At 40.9% G+C, this 23,092-nt stretch overlaps 1 pseudogene; it reads right to left on the bottom strand.

Moving 5' to 3' along the window:
• Positions 1 to 9,342: 9,342 nt before the first annotated feature.
• On the bottom strand, positions 9,343 to 16,582 carry LOC147626826 (uncharacterized; annotated as a pseudogene).
• Between the last annotated feature and the right edge of the window lie 6,510 nt (positions 16,583 to 23,092).

Below are 23,092 nucleotides of genomic sequence, written 5' to 3' on the forward strand. Positions count from 1 at the left end.
TGAGATGATCTTATCTACTTGTTTTTGATAGGGATTGTAATGCTGGATATGAGTGTATGAAGTTTGAAGTTTCTAAATTTCATTGTTCTATGCCCAGATACCTCCTGATGGATACTTGGCAAGATACATGTTGACCATGCATTGACCCTGATAGTACTCAACCTGAACATCGCGGGGGTTATAGTGCTCCTCCTTTTCAAACTCATTCTAGGTACTTTTATGCTCCCTTAGGTAAAATTTGCTATGGGCATCACTTTGTCACTTTATTCTATCAACAGCATCATCCATTTCCACATTGTCAAGAGTGTGCACGACTCATATTAGGAGAAGCTTCACACATTTGTTGGCTATGCCGCTCTTACTTTCGACGATATGGCATGGGCTTAATGAAACAAATTGTGGGAATTACACCCCAATGCCATAACCTTCTTGATATGATAGTACTAGACTGAGGACCAAATCAACGTAGATTACCTGAGGAGGTTCAAGCACAATGGAGGGATACATCCATAAATGACTTGCAACCACCTATCTTGCAAGCCCTTCTTCCCCCAGCCTCAACATGTCAATTTTGGATCACTATGAGCACCTATATTGAGAAATTCCAAAATTGGCATTGTCTGCTTAACCTTCCCATAGAACCAATGCCATATTTTAGCAAGGAAGCACTCCTTCCTCTACCACCTTCTCCAGAGGCCGGCTTTTGTACAGGGTTGTCCTTGCATCCTAAAGTGATTGATACAATCTTTCTAGCAGAAGTGGACACGGATCCACCACCAGTGCAAGGATAAGCACATCAACTCCACAATAAGATCAACAAGCCAGGGCACTTTTCTCCCACTGGGTTTTTCCCCTCGGCTATATTCGGTGATTGGCACCAATAACAAATTTTATTCTTTTCTTTTCTTGTTTGTTAATAAGACATTTTGCAGAGATCTCAGCAAAACAAGAGCATACAAACACACTCCAACAGTCCACCAACCGTGCACAGAAATTAGGAAGGGTGGAGACATGCAATGCCTACAAACAGCAAAGAGAAGCAATCTGCACATCAGCAATGCATAAAGACAAACACGCCACATCAACGAGCACTACAACAAGTGTATTCAAATCATAATCTTTTGTTCTTTATGTGCTTTTCACTTTTGCATATATTGTTTGCATGTTCACACACAGTTGGCTGGTTTAAGTTTTAAATTAGTTGTTACTATTGGCGAGTGATTTCTAGATTCTTAGAGGACTTAGTAGAAGGTATTTCTATTTGAAGACGGTGTAAGACATATACCAACGGAGTATGCCAAGTTCTTAAGCTCTAGAAGTATATTAGTTATCCCTAGTGGTAGCTACCTCTTAGGTATGGGCTAGGTGCTACGATAAACAAAAATTTACGAAACACATGCCCTAAAAAATATATAGAAGTGACTTGAGACATGACGTGTCTACGGCCATGTGGAATGCTTGGTAGAACTTTGGGTTGTTTTAGCACCTTGGTGGGGCCGATGCCTTGGTTTCCATGGGGTGTACACTGACGTCTAAAAGATTAAGAAGAAGACCTACAAGGACTCTATCGCCTTGATAGATGCTGGTAGGACCCTTGGGTACATTATGGGCCCTCGAGACCAATGCCCTCATCTTCATGGGGTACTCCTTATGTCAAAAAGAAAGAAAAGGGTCTGTCGCCCTTGAGATACTTAGCGGCCTTTAGATTCTCTTGGCGGAGGTCTCTTGGCCATTGCTTGGGTCTCATTGGGACGGAACCTTCCTCTTTATCAAGCTAAAAATAATAATTCTCTTTAATCTTCTGCTCTTTACACAAAAAAATAAATAATAATAATAATAATAAAACAAAAAAGAGAAAGAAAGAAAGGTCCAATCACCATGGCTTATATTTAGGAGTAGGGTTGCCACTTAGGAATAACTTAAACACTTGTAGGACATTGAGACTGTGGTCATAACCTGAGGTGTACAAACACACTTGCCTTTGCATAGCACTATCTACCACTTAGTCTCACTTTGACTAGTCTTTACTCGCTTCTTTTAGCACTCTTTAAAACTCTAATCGGCCTTTCACTTGCATGCTCACGTGTGATTGTCATTTTTGGTTTTTTTCAAAGGCTTTAATGGTCTTCCATTGTTTTTTGCAGCTTTTCTTTCTACCGCGCCCGAGGACATGTGTAATTTAGGAAGGGGGGAATGTTCCACGGGAACACTCACGGGAACATGGATTATGGGAGGAGGCCAGAAGCAATTAATGCGAGAGAGCAGGATCCTAGCCATGGGAACATAAAGACGCACATAATTTTTTCATATTTTTGTGCCGAAGTGCAATGTAAATCGTTTTAGGCCAATGTGCATTCTAAATGAGAGTTCTAAGTGTATTAAGCAAGGCTCACTTATGGGGTTGTCCGCCCATGTGTGAAAGAGGCCTAGGGTTAGGGTTAGTGACATCTCTATAAAAGAGATGTTAGCTAAAGAAAGAGTACGTTTTTGGCCATTCTCATAAGCTATTGAGTGAAGCTCTTGAGCTCTCAAGCTATGGCAACTCTCTAACTCTCTCTCTATTGTACTCTAATGAGCACCAAGCTCCAATGAGTATAGCTCCACTTCTTTCTCTTAATCTGTTTTAGCATCATTGAAGTAGATTAATCTATGATTAGTTGAATGCTTCTTTCTTTCTCTTGTGTATGCATGCTTGTAGTGTGTGTGTGTGTAGTCTCCATTGATGCAAGCTCTTGCCCACTATGATTGGCAATGAGTTATTCATGGATAGACTCTCTCTATGAGCTTGTGGGTTTGTGAATGTTACAGTCTATGCTTGCTTAAGCTTGTGGGTTAGTAGATGCACGCTTATGGGTTTGCTGGTATTAGGAAAAGCTAAGATTTAATTAATGTTTGAATGGGATTAAGAGATTGCCATGCATTGCTTGTTCTCTTGATTAGTGTAGTGGATTTAAGGGATTGAGAGATTGATTGAGGTGTTGAATGATTGAATTGTCAAGTGGTAGTTTGTGTATGTGAGCTCTCCCTCATGGGATGAGCCTTCATGCACTAATCGGGTCGAGTCCTCGGATTGACATTGTGTTTCTTAACACATTTTTTGATCGGTAGTACTCTATGAGCACTATATTGCATGGTAGAGAGAACCGCTCTACAACTATTCAAGAAACACTCACATCTTTCCTCTCCTATCATATCTTTCCTCTCCTATTATTCAACACATGATCCCCATTGGCAAAACTTACGTCTAATAATCTATTTTGTCAACTCAAAGAACAACACAAAGTCATTCAAGAATGCAAAATCAAAGATGATAACACCATCTCCCATGGGGAAAACTTTATTACTCAATCTCACTTACCTCCTCAATAAAAATTTATCTCACAACACATGTATACATATGTTTTTAGAGGATTATGAAGTAACCCTTCTATTTGTAGCACATTTACCACCCATTGGAGATAATAAATCTTTAACTCCAATTTTCTAGTCACATCATATCATTCTTGCATGAAACTAATTCCTAATACATATATATTCCTTTATTAAATATATTATTGTACCATTAACATTTTTTGTTAGGAATTCCCATAACAACAAAAAAACGTATTATTTATCACAGATATTTAGTCACCTACAAAGGTCACCCCATCAAAGAATCTCAACGGCTACTTCACCATGCCCTTGATGCCTATCATTCCTTGATTACATCTTATGTTCATACTAGACCATGATGATTATTTTAAATTATTTTGTGACAACTGAGGATAGTTTCTTATGGGGCATGTTATGAGGAAGTAAATTCATGGAATATTTAAATTCCCATCTTTCTGACTATTTATAAATTCTCTTAGACAAGTTTAGATTGAGACGCCTTTACAAATTCTAATGATCATATCTTACGTTACATGTACATGGGAGAGTCCCTATATGTGTGGGAGTATTGGTTGCATCCTCTTGATGTTATGAGTTTTGTATGATTATTTGTATTTTTAATCAATTAATTTATTGATTGATTAGGAAGTTGATCTAAGTGAAGATCCTTGGATCTAAGTCATCTATCTAGCAAATGTAAGTCCATGTCCTCAAAGTATACCTGTAACTTTGAATTGAGTAGGCCATCCAAAGACACCAATTTTTTTTCAAATCTTGTACATACAGTACATCATGCAATGTCAATTGTCTCCCATTGGTAAGACACAACAAAACCTCACCCTTTCCCTTGATAGCATTCAGGGATCAATTTTCACACTGCACATTTCTCTTCCTGCAAAGTGACTACATCCATTGTACAGAACAAGTGTCTGTATGGTGTCATGTGCTTAGCAGCACCACTATCAATGTACCAACGAGAATCAATAGATGCAAACATACACTTGTCACTATCGATGGACTGAAAAGAAACTGTAGAACAAGTCTCATCATCATGAGTAGCATTAGACTCAACAGTCTTCTCCATATCCTTGGTCATATTACATGTGCCTTGGATTTTCTCTTGTTCCTATAGTCTCTTTCCATGTGCCCATACCTCTTGTAGTGAAAGCACTCTCCCTCCTCCACAAGCTTCTTTATGACACTCATTGGACCAATGACTTGGCTTGCTAAAATGGTTGCAATTCTTGGATTTCTTGCCATCTTTCTCTATTCTCTGTGAACCCGCATAATCATATTCCTTTTTGCTACTTTGTGATGCATCCCTCGATCAGCTTATAACCTTGCATATGTTTCTAGCCTTTTCCCTTGTACCTCCTCGCATAGGCTTGTTTCCCCCCACCGTGAGAAACATCAAAGTTCTTCATGCGTTGCTCTTCCTAAAGAAGCAACCTGACAACATGATCAAATCTCTCCACATAATTCTCCTCCAAACTCATGACAAGATTGAGAATTGTACAAAAGTAGAGAATGATGGAGCAAGGTTATTGAGCATAGTGGAAACCAAAGTCCTGTTGTCTATGTTCTCACCCAGTGAAGCTAACTTCAATATTAGTTGGACATCAGCTCATTCATCAGATTAATACAGACATCCCTTCTCCATCTACTCTCAAAGGGAAGATAGCACCTTTGGAAGACTCTAATGAAGAACAAGAGTAAGAAGATGATGCCCACCAAGCAGCCCTTACAAGTTCTACCACAAACAGAAATCATCCCCAAAGGTTAACATATCACAGAGGTAACAATTCAAACTTTGCACAAACCAATTATGCTCTCTTAACATCACTGATGCAACATGATGGGTCCATCTTTTGTGAGGATGCCTATGATTTGAAAGAATGGACATATGTAACTGACAAAGCAATGAGTGTATTGTACAAGAATCACACTTGGGATCTATGTCAACTTCCACCTAACAAGAAAGCCATAGGTTGCAAATGGATCTTGAGGGAAGGTGTTAAAAGATGCAAGCTTCACACCATTTCTAAGGCTTCCAAAGCCTTAAAAATGCACCACCTGTTTGGTAGAAAATGATTCCTACATCAAAGAAGGATCATAGGTTGTGGTTGTCTTATGAGATAATTCTGCAAAGCTGACTTGACCACCACGATTTAGCTAACTAGAAGGAACATAGATTCTTGTCACACCTAACTGATTACATTGAGGGAGATGAAGCCTCGAGCATGATGCATCTATTACCGATGAGACGAGATATTCATCCTCGATCATTATAAAAGTCTTATTACATGAAATTTACGCTCAAAATGGGCGCTTTAAGGATTTCTATACATTCTCTCTCTACGAAAATGGGCACAAGGTGAAATTTTTGCAATTCAACCTTGGGGACATCACTGGCTGATAAATATGTAAGCATAGCACGTGGGTTCAATAGAAGGAGTTTTTTAAATTTCACATTCTTGACATACATAAAGGTACCATTTAAAGGGGGTATTTACAGATTGAATAGATAAAGGGTGTGATTTATTTATGAAGATAAAGGAGTTTTCTAATTAGGCCTTGAATGCACATGATATAGAGAGTTTACATATAGTGAGTCCTCCGAGAAATCAACTCAAAAGTGAGCGGAGTTTAGACATTTAGGTTCTACTCTTCGAGGCCTTTCCAATGATATATAGTATGATGGAAAATTTTACATATTCAAGAAGCCCCCTCATTTGGTGTTGATGCACTACTAGTCCATGGGCTCGTAGCGATGACAGAAGCGACGCAAAAGCGTCGCTTAAGCAACGTGTCGAGCTGTCGCTACAAGTGTTGCTATGATACGTCGCTTAAGCGACCATATAAGCGACTCCTGTAGCGATGCATTTACGTCGCATAAGCGACAAAGTGTTTAAAAAGTTATTTAACGTCGCTTAAGCGAGATTTAATCGCTTAAGCGACAATTGTCGTCGCTTAAGCGACGATAATGATTACGTCGCTTAAGCGATGAGGCACAACGGAAAAAAATGGACAGATACAGAATTTATATACCGGTTGATTCATTTACATTAAACATAATGTTGTCTATATTTTCTCATGATCTACCTACTGTTGCTCTCTCTGTCACTTGCTATCTTGCAATTGTGATTGCACTCCGTGCTGTCGTTGTTTTTGCGGAGATTGGTCACACACCGGTGCATAAACGAACATGAATTCTGGTAAACAACGCTATCTAGCTCTCTTTTATTGTTATTTTTTGAAATTGAAACACTCTAACATTAACTATTTTCAAGCCTTACTTTATCTTTATAATACATATACATACACATATACAATGTGCATGCACATACATAGTACATACACACATAGTAGTACATACATATGTTTAATGTTATGCATACATAATGCAAGCATGCATGCATTATATATGTATGTATGTAAGACATTATGTATATATGTATGTATATCAAATGTATATATGTATCTACATTGTATGAATCCATGTATGTGTGTATGTATATACATGCATCTATGTATGTATGTACATTGTATGTATGCATGCATGCATGCATGTATGTATCTATGTATGTATGTACATTGTATGTATGCATGCATGCATGTATGTATGTATGTAAGCATTCCTGTGATGACGAACGGGAGCGGGGAAGGAGATAGGGCCATCCCGGGGATGGGACAAAGATCGACAGTTCAAAAAACTTTATTTAACTTCAACTATTTTCAAGCTTTACTTTATCTATATAATACATGTACATAAATATATACATATATAATACATATACATATACATATACATATACATATATATACACATATACAATGTGCATGTACATACACATGTAATAGTACATACGTATGTTTTGCATACATAATGCATGCATGCATGCATTATATATGTATATATATATGCACGGATGTATGTCATATGTAGTACATATGTCATATTATATATATATCTATATAATACATATACATATACATACACATATACAATGTGCATGTACATACATAGTACATACACACATAGTAGTACATACATATATACATGCATACATGCATTGTATATGTATACATAATGTATGTACATACATAGTACATACACACATAGTAGTACATACATATGTTATGCATACATAATGCATGCATGCATGCATTGTATATGTATACATATATATATGTATATAAGACATTATGTATGTATGTATCTCATCCGGCATCTGCTCTCATTCGGTATCCCGTACTCTCTTATTTCCGTACAGAATCTGAGTGGTTTTTCATACGGCTTGCGGAAGGTTTCTGTCCCACATTCTTCCGTACTGTATGCGGAAGGTTCCCGTCCCGCACTCTTCCAGATCTCCTCTCTGTACCCGTCTCTTTGCCTTCCGAAACTCCATTCCGGTCTCCATTCCGGTTCATATAGATATTCCGGCTCCTTCCGGATCCGCATTCCGGACCGTATTTTCCTTCAAAATGAAGACTAGAAAAACGGTGGCGTACTTCTATTACGCCCCAGACATGTTAGTAATTGACTCAAAATATATTATTTTACTAAGAGGCAAAATATACACAACCAAAAATTAAGTCTTTATGCCAAAATTTTGTATATACATGTCTATATCAAAAAGGGTCCTTACAATATGTATGTATGTATATACATGCATGTATGTATGCATGCATGCATGCATGTATGTATATATGTATATATGTATGTATGTATGTAAGCAATCCCGACGAACGGAAACAAGGATGAACAAAAAATGGCAATAAAAAAACTTTTTTAATAATAACTATTTTCAAGGTACTTGGTACATGGTACTTGGTGCACTGTACTCGGTACATGGTAATTGGTACATGGATGGTCCATATAGTATTGGTACATGGTACATGGTCCAGAGTAATTGGTACATGATACATGGTACATGGTCCATAGTAATTGGTACATGATAATTGGTACATGGTTCATAGTAATTGGTACATGGTACATGATAATTGGTACATAGTCCATAGTAAATATTGGTACATGGTACTTAATAATTGGTACATGGTCCATAGTAATTGGTACATGGTACTTGATACTACTTGGTACATGGTACTTGGTACTAGATTCGGTGCTTGGTACTTGATTTAGTATCAGGCTCCATAATGAAACTTTGAACTCGCAATTAGACTTGTGGTACTTAAGTTGGGTATCATGTTGAAACCTCGTACTTGCAAATGGTTACATGGTACAGGTACGTGGTACATAAATTGGTACTTTGAAATCACGTGCTTTGAAACTTTATGGTTCGGATCTTTAAGCTTGAGTTGATACGTATCGTACAATCAGGGACCCCTGCTTGTTAATATTAGAGCCTAACATAGAAAAACGGTCACTGTAACTGCGATAAAGTTTTTGATTTGTCTCTATCTAGCTTTCCAAGAGCTTTTGAGAAATTGGTGATGCTTGCCAATCTTTTGCTTCTTTTGATGTGTTACATTGTGGGCTCACCTCTTTTCTTGTTTAGGATTTGTTTTGTTTTAAAACATACAGATAAATAAATAACGTTCTAGCTTCTCGCACATACTTAGGCTAATTAACTTATCGACAAATAATTAATTGTTTGACAATAGACAAATTCAGCGATGCAAACAACGAGAACATATGTCAGTATATATCATCAACAAATATATGTACATGTATATCATCAACAAATATATGTACATGTGTCTACAGTGTGTGGTGATCAATCCTCTCATATACAAAACAGATCACTAAGTATCACTACGTGAGCCATCACTACATGAGTCGCTACTGTCAGACTCGGAATCATCATCAACATCAGCACCTGCGCCACCCGTGCCCGTGCCCCCAACCACAACACCACCATCACCACCGCCACCACCCGTGTCCCCACCTAGGATCACGCTGCCGCCGCCGCCCGCCTCAGACTCTCATCGTCGCCCCTCGGCCTCCTGTCAAGCCACCTCTGTCATGTCCTCCTTGCCATGTTTCTCCTGCATTACTTAGTGAAATCAAATAAGAATATATTACAGTTAATATGAAAATAAACCACAAAATAAATCAGTGATACCCACAAGTGGATCAAGCCTGTCCAGAAATGTCGCCTCTAAAGCACGGTACCCGTAGTCTGTAGCATACTCCATCTCCTATGCCATAGGTGCACGACCATAGTCTTTGGTCTACATCAAGATAGAACCAAAGACTTATTGATTTCTTCATTCAATAATAGTATCTTTGAAAGTTAAAATTAGAACGATTTATACTCACAAATGTGGCCACAAATCCATCTCGACCCATCCGGCCTAGTGTAGATGTGTGACCAACTTGTAGTCTCTTTCGTGCTGCCGTCTATGTAAATTTCATTAAACAAAATGACATAGATTAGAGAATACTTAGAATCAATCTATCAAAGTTCAAATTAATTCTAATATACATTAACAAAGGCACGCACCTTCTGCTGAGGAAAAGTGATTCGTAGGCATCTTTCCTTGCGGAAGTATTGCCATGTCTGCATTTACATATCAGCCCTCCTCTTGTTTGTCTCCACCATACAGTAGCGTCTGTTTATTTTTCATATTGCATACCATAGAACTTGTTAGATTTCAATGTTTTCTTTCATGCGTTTCTTTTTTCTTCTCGATCATTTGATTAATGACTCGTGTTTTTATGGTACTTGAAAATCAAATTCGGACCAATCAGAGGGTACACCACCACCTCCTTCTCATGGTGATTGGGGTGCACAAAGTTCCAATACTGCACATGAACCCGTTTATGATGATTTCTACTACGACGAGTCTATTATATGTTGGTGCGCTCGTTGTCGTGGCACATATCGGAGGCCATGATGCTTTTCACATGAGATGACTCATGGTACTTTTGAGCGAGCACCGCCACCTGAGGAGCGACGTCGACCTATGGTATGTGACTGTTCTCCCTTAGTTTTATTATTGGTTATTTTATAAATCAAAGGCTCATATATAATGTAACCATATCATATATGTAGGTATATTCACTTGATGACGAGGATGACTTCACTATCAGTGGTGCACATGTCCCTCGCACATGGCATAGACAGGTAACTTGTCAGCTGCTGCAGCTTGAGGTTTCTCGACATCCTCTACCTCCTGCTTTGGAGGCCGAGATGGGTGGAGATCATTCGTTGCCTACTCGTTTGCATTCTCTAGTACAGACGTATGATCACGATACGGAGGATGGAAGAGAGGATCACTTCCTTTAGATGGAGTGGTTTTCAGCTTTTGGGGTAGTCGCTACATGATTGCTCCATCTACCATTAGTGGAGCAAGACAAGGCCTCTTTATTGCACAGGATTTACATGTGCCCCCTCGTTCAGAGGTCACCCTTATGTCTTTCTGTGGACCTATATATAGATGGGGTCCATGGCATCAGCTTACTCGCTACATTCAGAGCATGACTACTTATGGATTATGTCTCAATGCAGCCTCTCTTTCTGATAGAGGGATTACACATGCAGAATGACAAAGACTCTATGTTGATGGAAGACCTTACTCTCAAGGAAACATAGCAGGTTTAATCAATAGTAGTCTAGGGATGAGTTCAAGAACCAATTGCACGTTTGTGGAATGTGAGAATAGTCATGAACCAGAACATATGAGCAGGGATGTAGAAAGATACATAGTTGTCAATGCTATTAGATCATTGCGTGCTAGTGATGAATTGCTGGTCAATTATGGATGGCGTAGACCTCCACGAGCATCCTTACTAGATGAGGATTGAGAGCTTCATTGTATACATTTCCTAATGTTATTGGACCTCTTGTACCCTAATTCTATAGTTTAATTTGCACCACGTTCTCTACTGTCTCTATTTTAATTTGATAATCATTTTTTATTGTCTGTAACTGTTTTGCATCTATCTTTTCTTTTATATATAAGCATGCTATTAATATTGCCTTCAAATATGTAGATTGTGGATTGTGACATCGACAATATCACAAATCAACGTTCACATGACGCATCTCACATGTCAATAGAGTGCATGAGGATCCTACGCAGGAGTGATCCTAATGCGTATGCAAGACTAAAAAAACAATATTCTCAGGACTTCAATAATGTGCAGGACCATATCTTTGATGACGACGATGGCATGTCTGATTTTATTGAGGATTGGTATCAAAATAATAGTGCGAGCGATATTCCTAATAACAACGAGAAGTATCTTCAAGAAGAAGCTCTAAAGCGTATCTACGCAGGAAGCCAACTGACACGACTCAGTGCAAGCTTACTTATTCTGAATCTTCAAAACCGTTTTGGACGGAGTAATATATCCATTTCAGCACTTTTGAAGTATGTAACAATCTAACATTTTTTTAAATCTAAATATTTTAGGAGTAATCACAATATGTTTTGTTCTTATTGATCATATTTTTAATGGACTTTGCAGGCTACTCTCTCAGAAGTCCTTGCCGACAAGCAATTCCCTTCCTACATCACATGATGAGGTAAAGAAGATGATAAGTAGTCTTGGACTTGACTATTCTTCTATACATGCATGTCCCAATGATTGTATTTTATATAGAGGTCAGTACGAGAACGGTGTGACATGTCCAGAATGTCAAACTCCTCGTTATAAAGAGAAGAAAGGTAAGGTCTCTCGAAAGGTATTGAGACATTTTTCCCTGGCTCCGCGTATAAAACATATGTTCCAAAGTCCCGAATTAGCTAAGCTTATGACATGGGGAGCGGAGCACAAGAGCAAAGATGGAGTAATGCGAATTCCATCAGATTGTCCTGCATTTGAGCATATTGATCTGCGATGGCTAGATTTTGCAAAAGAACCACGCCATTTAAAGATGGGTGTAGCATTGGATGGCGTGAATCCATTTTCAATGAGATCAAGTAAATGGTCTACATGGCCAGTGGTAGTTATTAACTATAATCTACCCCCGTATCTCAGCATTAAGAAAGAGCATTTAATGCTCTCACTCTTAATTCCAGGAAAACGACAAGTTAAAGATCTAAATGTTTATTTGGCCCCTCTCATCCACGATCTTCAAGATTTGTGGAGAGGGATTGATGTCATGGATATGTCCAGAAGCATCGGTCAAAAACAGTTCATTGTTCATGGAATTTTAGCATGGACTATGCATGACTTTCCAGGATATGGTTTTTGCTCAGGTAAATGGTTTAAATATATATATTCTTTCATAAGTTTGTACGATGTTCATTACACTAATCATCTTTGTTATGTTTTCCATGCAGGGATATGTACCAAGGGTTATAAAGCTTGTCCAATTTGTGGTGATTGGTTGAGATCGACTTATAGCAAAAACCTCAACAAAAATATATATCTTTGACATAGACGATTTTTATCTGAGGATCATTGTCTAAGAAACAGAAGGCAAGCCATACATTTTAATGGAAGGTAGAAGAAGGGAGATGTCCAATACTAATGACACCAAAGGATTGGTATCTAAAGTGGAATGTTGGACCCGCTATCGATCCGGAGTCGGAGATCATAAGCGGCGATGATGATGACGCTGTAAAGCAGCGAGTGAGAGGAAAATGTACTTTAGCTCAAAGTCCTTTGATATGGTATACTTTGCAATATTGAAAGGATTTGAGGATATGTCATCTTCTTGATCCCATGCACATATTTAAGAACGTTGGTCAAACCTTATGGCAACACCTCATTGGCTTGAAAGACAGAGCGGCTACAAGAAATGACTTAAAGGATCAAAATTCAAAGCCCAATCTATGGCCACTTTATGATGAAACTCGACGTGAGACAACCTACGAGCCTGCCCCATGGGTGCTCAAGACAAAAGAGTTGGAGACTATCAACAGGAAGATTCAGTCGATTCGTACGCCTACAGGATATGGAGCATCTTGTCGAAACATGTTCACTCTAGATGACAAGAGCTTGTCTGGTTTAAAAACACACGATTGGCACAATTTTGTGAAGGTAAATCTATTAAGATCTTTGAAAGAATTTATTTTCTTGTATGTTTGTTGATCGGATTAATCATGTATGTAGCATGTTCTACCCCTTGTTATTGATGGATGTACTACAAGAGGAGTCCGAGATGTGATATATCGCCTTGGATCGCTTGCAAGGTATTTATCGCTCATTAATTTTTAGTATAAAATTTTATTTCATATCTTCTTTATTCAATAACATCTCTAATATCTTCTTTCTTTTACTGATAGATGGATTACATCTAAACAGATTGCCAAAGGGTCAATTCCACAAAAGAAGCGTGAATGTATAGAGCTTCTTTGTTTAATGGAAAAGGAATTTCCAACCTCCTTTTTTGATATCCAGGTTCATCTTCTAATCCATCTAGTAGACGAGATAGAGCTCGCTGGTATCAGCACTCGATGGATGTTTTGGGTCGAGAGGTTTATGGGAGTATTGAAAGGTTATGTACGTCAAAAAGCAAGACCAGAGGGTTCTATGGCGGAGGGATGGATGCTTCAAGAATGCATGTATTACGTTTGTGAATACCTTTGAGAAAACCAATTCTGAAGCTCCACACGTATGGACAAATGAGTCGTCTTCTACCATGTATGACGAGGTATTGTCTGGTAAGGGAGTCCCTTTTTGACTTAAGATTCAAGATAAATTGAATATTTCTACTTTCATTGTCTATAATAGCGAATGCATGCAACAATTCGTTGATGAGTACGAGGAGGAACTTGCAAGAAAACGAGTTGGTAGACGTAAAAAGAGGAGATCCAGACATCAAACCAATGTAAATAACGACGGGGACGTACCTACTTTCATGGATTGGTTATACACCCGTATGCAACGTGCGGTTAGTGATCATGAGCCAATCTCTACGGAACAAAGAGAGTTTATGATCGGGTGTGAAAAACAGGTAACTTGTTTGGTTTTGAACACTCTGAACTAAACAAATGAATCTCAAATTTTTTTAATAATTTATGTTTTGGTGTAGGCTCGAATGTATACCAACATGTGGGCTTATGGACAACATCTTCGGATAAAATCTATTGACGACTTATGTCTAACTCAGGATTCTTGCGTTGTTGCCTCTTTTAAGCAATTATCACGTGCAAATTCAAGAGACACAAATCTTATCGACAGTGAACTTGGTTACGTGGGAACCATAATCGGCATTTATGAAGTATCATATCGTATCTTCAAGTAGGTAAATGAGATCTCTCTTCATGCAACAATAACATGTAGATTTCTTAAAGCTAAACATAATTCTAAAGTTTTGATTTGTGTATTTTAACAGGTGGTTTTGAAGGTGGATTGGTTCCATGCCGGGTATAGGCAATAATGCCACAATGAAAAGAGAACCGTCCAGATTTTGGTCTGTCGACTCCTCAAAGTTATTGCGTGCAAGAAAAGAGCCTTACATTCTGCCAACTCATGTTGAACAAGCATTCTTTTACAAGAATACAGATGCTCATCCATGGTGGCAAGTTGTGCATGTCCAACCTAGAGGTCGACACTTGTTTGATAGCGTTTACTCTGAGACAGCGGATCAGGATGATTTGATTACATCCTCGAATCTAGACACATCGGTAGAATTCTTCTATCCGTTGATCATGATGACATTGTAGGTGATGAGAACGACAACGATCCAGACTCTGACACTACAGACACCGAAGAGGAGGAAACAATGGATGTCGAGCCTATGGAGGAAATGAACGTGCACAAATTTAACGATCGAGGAGTTCGAAGAAGTCAACAAGGATAATGAAGATGAAATTTTATTGACGGTTTATCTCAAAGATGATGATGAGGACCAGTAGTCTTACGTATCAACTCACGGATCAGCCTATGTTTGGTAAGATTTAATCTCAAAATCATTCATTGTGAAGTCTTGTTTTTTTTAAATTATAAACTTACTAACAAGGGTGGGTTGTGGGGAGTCTCGTCGTGATAGCCTCATATGGCTAGTGTTGGGGTTTGATTCCCCTCAGACTCGTTTTTCTTACTCTAGTTGTGTACAGGCTTCTATCTCGCGTTTCAACCCCTGTATCAGCATCTCAACCTTCAGTACCTGCAATCAAGCAAGGTTCCCCGGATCGACTTGGCCTAGCAGTAGACCATCGAAGCCAACAGTCTTCTAGCATTTCGTGGTAGTAGTTCCAGCAGCACCCTCAGTGACTACCCGCAGTACCCTTAACTGCAACACACCCCATGCTGCCCATTGGTATCAGAGCTCTCTGGTGGTAACTTTTTGGTCTCATAGGTTATCTTGGCCTTTCGAAGACGTAAATATAGCATTTCATTTTGTTTCATTCCTCTCTCTCTACTTACCGTGCATTGTCGCGTCGATGACTCAGGAGTTTACACATTTGTTTCAGCAACCACTTTCGACTCCATCCTGCCCCAAATTCCACCTCCAGTGTGTTGATGACATATTTCTTGTCATCCTCGAGTTGATCACTGCATTGCAAAATAAAGTGAGTTATAGTAATTCAAATAAAAAAGTGTAATTCATATTCTTTATGTTAAATAATACTTACTACCATGGTATATGAACTCACTGTAGATATGACATGCAAAGATCTCTCATCCGTGGTCTGAAGGCGATGCCAGCTCCGACCTGAAGGATACCCCCGTCAGGTATGATGTCGCATGTGACACCCAAAGTCCCAATGCACGTGCGCATCGGCACTGGTGGTGGGGGCACTGGTGGTGTGGAACTCTGCCGCCGTTGATGCCTACGCGCAATACAAACATACGATATATTGAGATGTGAGTTCGTAAAGGATATAAAAGATATACCTGCGGGAGGAATGGCCACTACCCTGTGAATCAGGTGTCATCTGAGTACTAGGAGGTACATCAAGAGTAAGCCGCTGACTCTCATGATGTGATGTAACTGGGATAGGAGTCCTAAGCAAACAAACACATCAAAAGGATATATATATTAAGAATTCTATATGTAAAAAATGGATGACATTACTATTTTATCAATCAAGAAGTTTACCGATGCGCAGTAGTATGTGCATGCCAAGACGTCTCCACTCCTGCATGTGGCTGGGAGGATGTACCCTCTCCAGGTCATACGGGCATACTGAATCTCCCAAGAATCTCAATCGCGCCGTCTAAACCCGCATCATCCATCTCCACATAATCTGTCATGGCCTCTGACAGTGTATCTCCAGAAAGTCCAGTGCCTCGTAGCAAAGACTTGATGATCGCCAACTTCACTTTACGGCCGTGGTCACTCATCGTATCTATATATTTAAAACAACTATATGTCAAACTAGAGATACATTGTTAAATACCTGGACTTTATGACACACACACAAACAGAATCCTCGCTCCCTTGCTCAACACCAGATTGGCCCCGAAGTCCGGTGCCCCTTGCGGTATTTATTTCTTCAATAAGAGATTGAAAATAGAAAGCGGGAGTGCAATTGGGCACTCCATTTGAGTACCAAAGAGTGAATTTCAGCTTGCTGTATTTTCTGTACAGACCTGTTTTCAGCTCTGTACAACCACCACACTGTCCTGGTAGACCCTAGCAAGGTCTCTCTACAATAATTTGGCATCAACTAGGCCTTGGAACAGCCCCTGAACACTCCAAAAATAGCACTGATTTAGTGTTGAATTGGACACCTGCGTGGTGAGGTAACTACCCTCACCTGTTTTTGCTTTGGAGCAGCAGTTAACTGCTCCTGTTCCTGTCAAAGGAGGCTCTTGCCTCAGCCAAAAAGCATATTCCCCACACATTTGTACATAATTCATGAGAGTAGCCCACTAGAGGGGCATTACCATAGCTGAATATAGGTTAAGAGAGGCTGTGGGGAGCAAGCTCAACCCTCAATGCATAGAGAACAGGGAAGGAAAAGCTCCAATAGCTCTTAACCTGCAACCAACAATCCACCTGAAAAACCACAAAAATGAGCCCAGGGGGAAGATAATCGAGCGCCCAGGGAAAACAATTGCAGCAGCAAAGTACACCACCTGGTGACAGCTGGGAGGACCCAGTAGCTATCCGACTGCTCAGACATCAGTCGTGGAGTGTCTCACTGCTGGCCGACTGGATGTATGTAGTTGTGGGCCTCATGTGCTACTGGTCGACTGTTGCTACAGTCATGGAGGGCCTTTTCAGCAGGCCGACTGCCCATCTGGGGGCATATAAATAGGCCCCCAGCCCCATACCACTCACTGTATCATATCGGGATCTTCTTGTGTATATTAGAGCAGAGTTACACACCTACATCTCTCTCTCTTGTGCTGTTTTTCTGCATGCATTTTTTGCTCTTGTGTTCCCAGATCTGGTCATCATCTCCGCTGCATATTCTGACAACAACCTGGGCACATAGAGGGAACTGTCAGCGGATGTTGTGGCTCGGCACTGTCAGCTCCTCATAAAGCAAGGTGTACATATCACCTCATTTCGTGGCATCTCTAGGATGAACCGCTCCCTCCTGATGTCGATCTTATCCACATTCACCTGCGAAGGCTCCAGATGTCGGGCATTCCTCTCAAGGAGCTGGAGGTTGCAATGACAAAACACCAATCGCTCTAGCTGAGCGGTACTCAGCCTATTCCTCTTCTTTGTATGGAAGAGGGCCCAAGTGCTCCAATTCCTCTCACATGGACCCGAACTGCAATCCTGTGGGCACAATTTCCATACTACTTCTCCCACCATGAGAGAGGCTGTATAGCTGAGTCTCTTGAAGCCTTGCAGTCTGTCAACCAAAGCTCCCTGTCTGGTTGCGAAAGGCCTGTTTCCACATGAAACCTTTAGGCCTATTTCCCTTTGAAACTTCTGTCTTGTTTCCATACAGAACCATTCATGGCACCATTCAACAATAGTGCCAACAACAGCATACATCTAGTTACTTGTTCCCTCATGAAACATCTGGCAGCATAGAGATGCCCATAACTGTAGGTCCCTCTCTTCCTTTCTAGCAGGAAGAAAAACAATCTGCTCAATGAGCACGCAGCCATGCGAGCTTGCATCACTCCCATGCCAAGAAACATAACCAGGTGAACTTATACTAGCAATAACCCATGTACATAGCTGAATTTGCAGCCAAAAAAAACAGTCCATAAACTGTCCTTGAACTAATCTCAAAACAGTCCCAAACCAAAGCAAAGAGAAGCTAAAAGTTCCATCAATTGAACGCCATTGACATGATGTCTATGTTCATGAAAAACCAGCCCCTGTCCGCCTTTCTGGCCACCTAGGAGAAGAGCATGCAACCCTGAGCGCCTACAGTCCAGCCCTCCTGTGTACCAAGCGAGAGAGAGAGAGAGAAAAGAGCATGTGAGGTGGATATATGCCTTGTATGAGTTTGTGATAGGCAGAGTCCGAGCTCCACGTGGACCATCTAATAGGGTGACCAGCACGATAGGGGTGAAGCAGAGATGCCCGCTATCGCCCACCCTCTTTGGACTGTACATTGATGCGTACATTGATGCGGTCTCTGATTATGTAGACAGATTGGGAGGCCCAGGGGCATGCCTGGCAGGGGTGTTTGGCTGATGATATTGTTCTAATCTCAGACTCTTTGGAGGGATTACAGAGACACCCGGATGCATTACAGGCTTTCTGTGCAGATAAAGATCTGACAGTGAACCTTGGGAAAACCAAGGTTATGGTGTTTAACACCACACAGGCATGGGTGACGAGATCAGAGCCTCAGTTCACTTTCCCAGGGGAGCCGGTAGAGTACGTAAGGTCATATGTCTACTTGGGAGTTACTTTCACACGACCGCGTTTCTGCCTGAAGGAGGCAACAGTAGCTAGATTAGCTCGAGGGCATGTAGCCTTGGGGGCACTTGAGAGGCAGTGTGCACACATACAGTTTTAGGAGCCACACACCAAATTGTGGCTATTTGATACACTTGTCACACCGACCCTCCTGTACGGAGCTCCAATTTGGGGACCTAGTATACATCACAGATCTTAGAGAGGGATAGATGAGGGATGAAGGCAAATGGAGAGACCACTGATTATGATGATTACCCGCATGATTCGGAGCAAATCGTCAGTACCACATGAGATTGTTCGGGCTAAATTAGGTGCCCCACCAGTAGTAACCGAGGCCCTATTCTAGGCAGTTACCTTTTTACAACGGCTATGGGAGCTCCCTCAGCAGAGGTACTCTCGATTGGCATTGACCTCATCCATACAGTTGGCAGAGGATGGAGATACTCATTGTTGGTACGCTCAGATGAGATCATGGTTTGACCTACATGGTTTGCGGATAGAGGCACTACCACCCTTTCAGTACAGTCTGGATTGTCCATTTTTGGATCTCACCTGCTCAGAGCAAAACCATGTGATCAGGATGGATATCATTAGAGTGGACACACAGAGGACATGGACTAGCCCCCTTGAGCCCTTGGGCACGAAAATGGCACATTACAAGAGCCATTTTCTACACCTCTCACCGGATGATTTTATCACCCGCCCGGCGTACATGGATGTACACCTATAACATGGGATACGTTGTGCCATTGGACAGATCCAGACCTCATCACACCAGTTGCGGATTGAGACAGGGTGATATGTGCATCAGATCGTGGATGATCGCATTTGTCAGCTATCCTACCAGGAGGTAGAGACAGAGGAACACTACATTTGCCGATGTACAGTCTATTATGAGATCCAAGGGAGATATCACTACCTCTTCCAAGAGGGTTTTGGGCCGTTACGCAGGGTCATGGAGTTTGAGGATCAGAGATGCCTGGGATTGTTTCTACTTGAGCTCAGGAGACATAGACACAGAGAGACCCTCTTGGCAGACAGGAGGCCGAGCCATGATGTACCTAGACAAAGGACCCTGACAGATTTCTTCGGCACCAATACCAGCAACCCAGCCCACACACCTCCTGATACCTCCTCCATTGGGCCATCAGGGCACCGACCACGCTACCAGGTCACCACTGATAGAGAAGTTATCTTATGTTGTGCTCGTCGGCCACGCCCGCCAGGATCCCGACCATAGCATCCTCACCATCGCTAGATCAGAGCCATTATTGCTCAGCATCGGAGGCGCCTACCTCACTTCTACAACCTCTCCATTGTAGATAGCCCCATGGCAGAGATACTTGATCTAAGGAGAGGGGAACAGTTGAACTGATCAGCATACATGGATCTACCTGATATACATTTTTTAGTATTTTCTACTCAGTATCATCTCAGAGTCTTACAGTTCTATTCTTATAACTGTAGGACAATCAATTTATTGTACCTTTTAGTCTCATTTAGTTGTTCTCTTTGATGAGACACCAACTTCAGATGTACTCTCAGTTTTGGTCTCATAGGCCACTATGGCCTCTTAGAGACGATAATATATCATTTCATTTATTTCATTTTATTTCTGAGGGGAGGGCACCTCTGCAGTCAACAAAGACCGATAAAATTCTGAAGCAATACCCCTCACCTTATTAGGCTCAATCTGAACCTCACCCTGTGAATCCTGCAAAAGTACCTCATAGAATCCCTGCTATGGGAAGGCTTGTGTGCTGGTCTACTGTTCAATCTATTGCAGCTCAAAACTATCATGCAAGTTTCCAACCTGAGATGAGCAGGCACCACGAGTTTCCTAGTAGTAGAGCTCCATCCCCTTCACCACCCATTGTACTTATTGCACTCCCAGATTCAGCTTTTTAGTTCAATACTTTTTCATTTTGTTGGGATCACAGAGGATACCCCATACAGGTACTCCGATTTGTCTCATAGGCTGAGTTCGGTCTTTTGGAAGACGTTAATAAAATCTTTCTTTCTTTCTTTCTTTCCCCTCTGCCTCTGGTCCTTCCTCCGCCTCTATTCCTCTGCCATCGCTACAGCCCTCCTTCCTCCATCGTTTCCTTCCTCCTTTGCTGCCTGAATCGCTCCCCTCTGCCTCTGATCCTTCCTCCACCTCTGTTCCTATGCTTTCGCTTCCTTCCTCCATCGCTGCACCCCTCCTTTCTCCTTCGTTTCCTTCCTCCTTCGCTGCGCCCATCCACCTCTCTTCCTGCTTTGCCCCCCATCCTCCTCCGCCTCCCCTCCTTGCCTCTGCCCGCCCTAATTCGCCTCTTCCTTCCCCTCTGCTCGCTCCTACCCCTGCCCGCCCTTCTTCACCCTCCTATTGATCGCTCCTCTAAACGCCTCCCCTCCTTCCTCCATCTCTTCCCTCTGCGCAGCCCTGTTGTGAGGACCGGCAAGTTTTTGGCCTGGAAGATGGCATCTGGACAAAGGTGGCATGGGATTTTCATCATTAAAGTGATGAGTTAGTGTTTTCATACACTAATAGCAAAGGGGTGGACATATTAGTATTTGGGCATGGCTCAAAAAGTCAATAAAAGCCAGGCGCCTACCTTTAATGAGGTATTTTTATAATCTAAACTCTAAAGATGGCAAGTTTGGTCATTTATAGAGTGATTGGATATATAAAGCACAAATTTGGATATTTTTATGAGGGAAGGCCACTTTTAGCTAAGGGAAAAGCAAGCACATGCTGAAAATAGAGGAGGTCAACTCTATGAAAAGGGGGAGAAGGGAGGCACCTCTTGGATTAGCAGTATGTATATATGTGTGTATATATATATATATGTATATATATATATATGTATATATATATATATATATACCTCTCTCTCTCTCTCTCTCTCTCTCTCTCTCTCTCTCTCTTAATCAGCAGTGATTCAGGGAGCACTCAGGCGGCAGTTTTCTCTCTTTCCCCTCTGCCGGCCGTACTGATAGCGACGCATTCGTCATCGTGTAAGCGACGGTGTATATTTTTAACACCCTCGCTATAGTCCCCAATGGCTAGTAGTGAGGTGGCATAAAACGTGCCATGTGATCACCAAATTTGGGGATTTTTTGAATATGCAAAATTGCATATCATGCTATATATCATTGAAAAGGTATCCGCTCAATTTTGAGTTGATTTGTAAAAATTTCACCATGTAACCATTTTTGTAGAGAGAGAATGTGTAGAAATCCTTAAAGGGCCCAATTTGAGTCCAAATTTTCCCTAATGATTTTGTATGCAACTGTTGATTAGGTAGTTGAAGTGAACAAGAGAATGAGCAGAAGCCACCTTCTGATAGTGAGCTGAAGTAAGCAAGACAGTGAGCAAAAGTCACCTATTGAGTGTAGCCTGAGCCTAACATACACATCACTATATGACTTGTCAAATTTGAGATGTTTGAGATTCTTAGCACTAGGATTTGGGTTTTTGGAATTAGCCCATCCACAGATTAGATTCAAAATTTTTCACTCTTGTAACTCATCTACTTCTCAGAAATATTAAGAATGCCGATTCAGTTTTAACTTGTTCATTCAATTAGATGTGCTGGTTGTTGTGTCGCATTTCCTTTGTCCTTACAATTTTTACATCAAATAGGGTCAAAAACCTTGTTCAAAGAATGCAAATAAGCTATATGAATGGGTTCCCTTTTGTGAGGGTAAAACGGCCATTGGATGTAAGTGGGTGTCAACTTGGATGGAAGCATTAGTAGCTACAAATCTAGATTGATTGTTAAAGGTCATGCTTAGACCTACAACATTGATTATGAGAAGACATTCAGTCGTGTTGTCAAGATGGCAACAATGAGAGTTGTAATTGCAATGGTTGCATCAAAAGGTTGGGTCTTACATCAGATGGATGTAAAGAATGCATTCCTGCATCGTGAGATGCAAGAAGAAGTGTATTTGGACTAGCCACTTGGTTATGATGATTTGAGTCACCCAAATTATGTGTGTAGGTTGTGCAAAGCCTTGTATGGTCT

This window comes from Cibotium barometz, chromosome 21 (genome assembly GCF_041138505.1).
Source record: "Cibotium barometz isolate CiBa-2024 chromosome 21, ASM4113850v1, whole genome shotgun sequence".
Lineage (NCBI taxonomy): Eukaryota > Viridiplantae > Streptophyta > Polypodiopsida > Cyatheales > Cibotiaceae > Cibotium > Cibotium barometz.